Source organism: Martes martes (assembly GCF_963455335.1).
Source record: "Martes martes genome assembly, chromosome: 1".
Classification (NCBI taxonomy): Eukaryota; Metazoa; Chordata; class Mammalia; order Carnivora; family Mustelidae; genus Martes; species Martes martes.
The window spans coordinates 23,487,818-23,493,817 of NC_137888.1; positions in this window are offsets into that span (position 1 = coordinate 23,487,818).

Here is a 6,000-nt window from a genome sequence, read left to right on the forward strand (position 1 = left end):
AGATTATCTGATCATATTTTAATTTACACACCCAAATTCTAAGGAATGTGTTATTTTCTGCAATAATTAAATTCCTATTTTTCTTAGTAAAGCAAGTAAGTGATACTACACAAAGAACAACAGAAAAAGACATACTTGTGGAAGAATATTTCTACTGAAAACTTAAATGTCTGACAGAGGCCCAGAAATAGTTGCGGTTAGAAATGTAAAACCATTACAGAAAGGTAAACAGAGAAGTTTGCTAAGATGTTAACTTTTCCCTAGTGCTTCTGAACTTAAGTTATTATGCAATGTGATACATGACCTTTGGAATCCTATCAAAGCAATTTCTTAGTAAGGAATATATCTTATGTCCTCATGTAAAGTTACTTGATAATGGGGATTTTAATTTCCTTAAATAAAACAAATCTCTTTCTTTTTTACACTTGTTGAAACTCTTAGATATGCTAAAATATTCTATGTAAAGAACAGAAGACAAAAAAACAACAAAGACAGACTAAAATGTACAGAAAATTATTACACAATTATATATACACATACACAGATATTTAACAGCCTGTCAGTTTAATAAACATAACCAGAAGAAATATTTAGCCTCCTGTTCCTGTTAAACAAAAAATTGATGTTTATGTATTTCAAAAATAAGAAGACTGAGCCGTTTTCTGTACAAAAGTATATTGTCTCTTAACATAAAATGTGATATTTCATACCTATAAATCAGAACAAATTAATTTACAACAGCGTAATGTACTTGTCTTGAAATTTTAATTTTCTTCTCTTAGTAAATAGATGGTTTTCTTTTCTGTAAACAACAATTCAGTAGTTGATGAGCAAAATTAGTGATTAGTAATTGAAGAATAATGTAAAAATTATTTCCATCATTTGAATACTCCAGAGCAAGAAAATAGGTGTGAAAAATCAATTATTTTATCAATACTGCTTATCCAAAGTTCATATATTGTAATTTTGTAGATTTATTGTTAACATGGAATTTCCTCAAGGTGATAAAATCTCTCATATACCCTGTAAATCATCTTTAGAAGTGGGCATGGTTCTAAATTGAAAAAGGGGACATGTGGGGTATAACAGAATCCCTGAATGGGAGGATATGATCTCACAGACCTGGTCAAGGTGGTCATAAAGGTATTAGGAGTTCATTTCAAGGTCTCAGTGGGTGTAATTTATTCATCCATGTGCTCACTGAGCTATTCATTCATATATTTATTCTTTCTACAAATATCCATGGTGGCACTATGATATGACGTGAACTGCTCTGATCCACGGAATAGATGATGAAGAATGCAGACAAGGTCTTGCTCTCTTTGGAGTTTAAACTCTTAGAGGAATATAGCCAGCAAACATCACCAAAGTAGTAAGCCTTGATCATGCATAGTAATGTATTTTATTGTGAAAATGAAAGTGGGTAAAATAACAGTGTCTCACGGGATATGACTATTAGACAAGAAGGTTAAGACTTAACAACTTGAAGAAATGGCACTTGGAGCCTGAATGAAAGGAGAGAGCCATGCAAGGATCTGATGGAAGAATGTCCCAGACAGAAAGGACTGCAAGTGCAATGAACTTAGTAGGAAGACTCCTGGGGTATCTGTGGAACAAAAAGAAAATACATAGGACTGAGGTTGTACAGCATTTGGTTAGTGTAATAAATATTGTTAAGCAATTTGGAGAAATTTTAACTGGAGAGTGGAAGTTTCCAAAATATATCCAAAAGTTAACTTTAAGACTGTATCATTTGCCAAACACTGTTCCATGAACTTGATCCATATTAAAATATTTCTCAAAAATCCCTCTTGAGAGGTACTATTATTATTCTGGGGGAAAAAAAAAAAAGGAAGTTTTTAAAGATTAAGAATTTTCTCCCCAAAGTGCATCTCTTGTAAAGGGCCAGTGAATGAACTTCAGAGTCTGAATCCAAATTTTGTACAAATAACCACTCTGCTATTCTGTCTTCTTTTAAGTTTTACAAAGGTCACCAAAAGGATAATTGAAGAAAAGTTTATTATAGGGATATAAAAATAGAAACAGGGTGCTATGTGCAGAATATTTGTCCTCCCCACATTCATATGTGGAAGTCCTAATCCCCAGTGTGATGGCATTTGGAAGTGGGACCTTTGAGAGATAATCAGATCAAGAGTATGGAGCCCTTATAATGAGATTGGCACTCTTATAAAAAAAAAAAAAAAAAAAGACAGGAGAGAGATTATCTCTCCCTTTCTCAGTCACATGAGGTTATAGGGAGAAGGCAGCTGTCTACAAGCAAGGAAGCTGACCCTCACCAGACGACTTAGTTTGCTGGCACTTTAATCTTGGACTTCCCAGCCTCCAGAACTATGAGAAATAAAAATGTGTTATTTAAGCGACCCAGTCAATGGTATTTTGTTATAACAGCCTGAGCAGACTAAGATACAGAGATACCAGTCTGAGATGGCAGTTGGTTGTTTTGAAGTCATAGCATATTTTGGAAAAAATAATACAGGTAGGACAGTGAGATAGTTGAAATAATTTTGGTTTATAAAACGAAGAGAGTATTCAAGGAAATCTCCTGTCTTTGGGGGTTAACCAAGCAAATGGGCGGTATTAACCCAGTACGGGAAGACTGGGGCATGTTTAGAAGCAGGGTTGATTTTATTTCAGACATGCTAAATTTCAGGTGCATTTAAGATATCTTAGTAGAGATGTTAACTCAGCAACGGAGGTAGGGACCTGATATTATCAGCATACTGATTGAGATTAAATTCATGGCAGTAGAAAAGATCACCTAGGAAGAGAACAGACAAGGACTGAGTCTCAATGAAGAAATAGGCATTAGTCATAAAGGGAAGACCCAATAAAGTTGACAAAGAGCTTTAGACATAGGAAGCCAACCAAAAGAGTATGATATTATTAAACACAAAGAAAGATACTGTTTAGGAAGAAGGAGTGGTCCCCAAGACAAAGGCTGACAGAAACTGGAATAAGATACATATCAAGAAGCCATGATAAAGTTTGGTTTGATTAACAAGAAACATTTCAGTCTACTGGAGAAGGTGAAAGACAATATAGAGAAACATGGACAGAATGGGTAGTGGGAAGGCAATGATACAAATTATAAATGCCTATTATGATAAATGTCACCATAAACTTGGTGGCCAAAGGGAATCTGAAGCAATATGAAACTGAGAAAATATTTTTTCAAGAAAAATACCAAAGTATGTTGGATAGAATAAATTCCTTGAGGGATAAATTCAGTAGAGAGGGGAAATTAATGATTAAGAAGAGATAGGACACATGCTGGAAAGAAATTCTTGAGTAATTGATTCTTAAAAATCAATTTTTAGCAGAATAGCAGCTAGTGGTAGTAGACAGGGATAGGCATTATGTAAGAAAAATATGTTCACAAGGCTTACAACATGAAGTGCTTAACTTCATGCATAATTAAAACCATGTAAATTTAATTTTAGAAACATTACTTAAGTAGGAAAGTTCAAAAGTTTGATAATGTTAGCATGGGTGAGAGGAAGTATATACAAACACACTGTACAAACTTAGATTAGTGAAGCTTCAGTGGAGAGCAAACCATCAATATATTTCTAAATTAAAACTGCAATACCTCTTTTTTCAGAAATTTCACTTTTAGAAATTTTAGCTTTGGAGGAGGATTCTTGTATTTATTTTTACTGCCTAACATTTTAAAATATTAGGGCATAGTTATCTCTTTTTAAATTAAAAAAAAAACCTGCAAAATATTAAAAATAGAACTATCATATGATCCAGCAATACAGCTTCTGGATTTTTATCCAAAAAAAAATTGAAATCAAGACCTGGAAAAGACATCAACACTCCAATACCATTGAAGGATTATTCACAATAGCCAAGGTGTGTGCAAACAAGCAAACAACCTAAATGTTCATCAAGACATTGGTACACACACACACACACACACACACACACACACACGGGAATATTATTCTACTTTATATACGGAAAAAATCCTGCAATATGTGAAACCATGGATAAACCTTGGATTATTACTCCAAGAAAAACTAGTCAAAAAATGACAAATACTGCATAACCCCACTTACATGCATTATCTAAAATAACCAAACTCAGAGAATCAGAGAGAGAATGGTGGTTTGGGACTTGGAGAGCTGGGGGAAATAGGAAATTGTTAATCATTAACATAAGTATCAAACAGACAAGATGAATAAGTTCTAGAACTCTGCTGTAAAACATTGTTATCTACAGTCAACAATACTGTATGCTACACTGAACATTTTGTTAAAAGAGGAAATCTTACATTAACAGTCCTTACTACAATACAATTAAATTTTAAAAATCATTATAAAAATGCTTTGCCCCTCTAGAAAAAAGGAACGCAGCAAAACAAATGCAACACAACCATTTGAAAATAAGAGTGCCTGGTGTTAATATTTTCTTGGTGACAGTCAGCTGGAGAATAAACAGATGAGTGGAGGGCTGGTTGACTAGATAGAGACAAACACAGGCTTCTTATACATTTATGATCATGCTATTGTTAATATGTTTTATCTATTTTTAATAAACTTTTTATGATGATAATTTCCAGTGTCAATCAAGTATTTATCAGAGGATAATATTTATGGTTCAATTATATTGCAGCCAACAGATGTACCATAAATTATTTCATGCCTTTGAGGTGAAAATAAACTTTGCCTAATATCATTCCAGGTAGATTATGCAAATCTAAAATTCCATTAGCTTCATAAAAACAACTGTTTTACTGCAAACAATCCAAGTGGAGAGTTACTATTTTCAAGGGGCTCTGAACCTGGGAGACTGGGAATAAAAAGTAATATCACATTGTTAGGTTAAACTTTTTCTCAGATCATTAGCCTTTTTTTTTTTTTTTTCATTTTTTTGACACTGGTTTTGGAATAAGTTTTTCCCATTTTCTTAACAATTTGTTGCCTCTCCTTGTTTATTTTAGACCTAATATTTATTGATAGTTATTTGTTTTTATAGGTTTCATAATAAGGTACAATTGTGAAAATGATTAATTTTATAAATAATGTTTATATTTATAGTACTGTTTCATAAAGTACATATAATATTTTAAAAGTACTGATATTATATAATTATCAATTTTTTCAATTTATTTAATGTTTAGTCTAACCTTTAATATTCTGAAATCAGATATATGCTCAATTAATCTATCCATTCTTAACCCACTGAGATATCATAGCAAATCAATATGCCTAGATTATCTTGTTTTATTTTTTCATTTTTTAAATGAAAAATGTTATTGCTATTATTATTTTTATTATTATATTAGTATTAGTTTATTGTGTGTTATTATTATATTATTGTTAAGGAATCCATTTTTATTGTATTATTTTATTGTTAAGGAATTATGTTATTATTATCTTGTTGTTAAGGAATCCACTTTTATGACTGTGAGGAAGCCCAGATTTGGTTAACAGTGACGAGTTCTTGAGGTAACTGCATCCTCCACTCTGGACTTTCTGTTCAGAATCACTGCCTTCTCTCTCTATCTCTACAGAAAACCCAAACTCATGATGAGTCAATTCCTGCTCTCCTAATCGTGAAGACGCCAAACCCAACCATGTTGGAGGATTTTACGGAGGAGAAAACTACTTTGTCTTCCCAGTAGAAAAACCTTCTGCTTTATGAGCCAGATAGCAATCACAAACCATGGACAGGTTGGGCACAGGCCTCAGTGATCTTACTTGCTTAAAATATAGAAATTAACAACTAAGCTTCATTAGAGGAAAAAAAAATATAAGGACTTAATTTTCAAAAAGCAAGTAACAAAGAAAAAAGCCTCTTACATATATATGCATATATATATATATATGAAGAAATAAATATTTCACATATGGCTGTCTTCCCTGAAAAAGTACATATTTGACAAAAAATAATAAACTTAATTTAAAAATTAAGGGCAAAATGATAATGATGTAAGCAGGAATTAGGGATAATAGATGGGAGAGAGATTTGAGA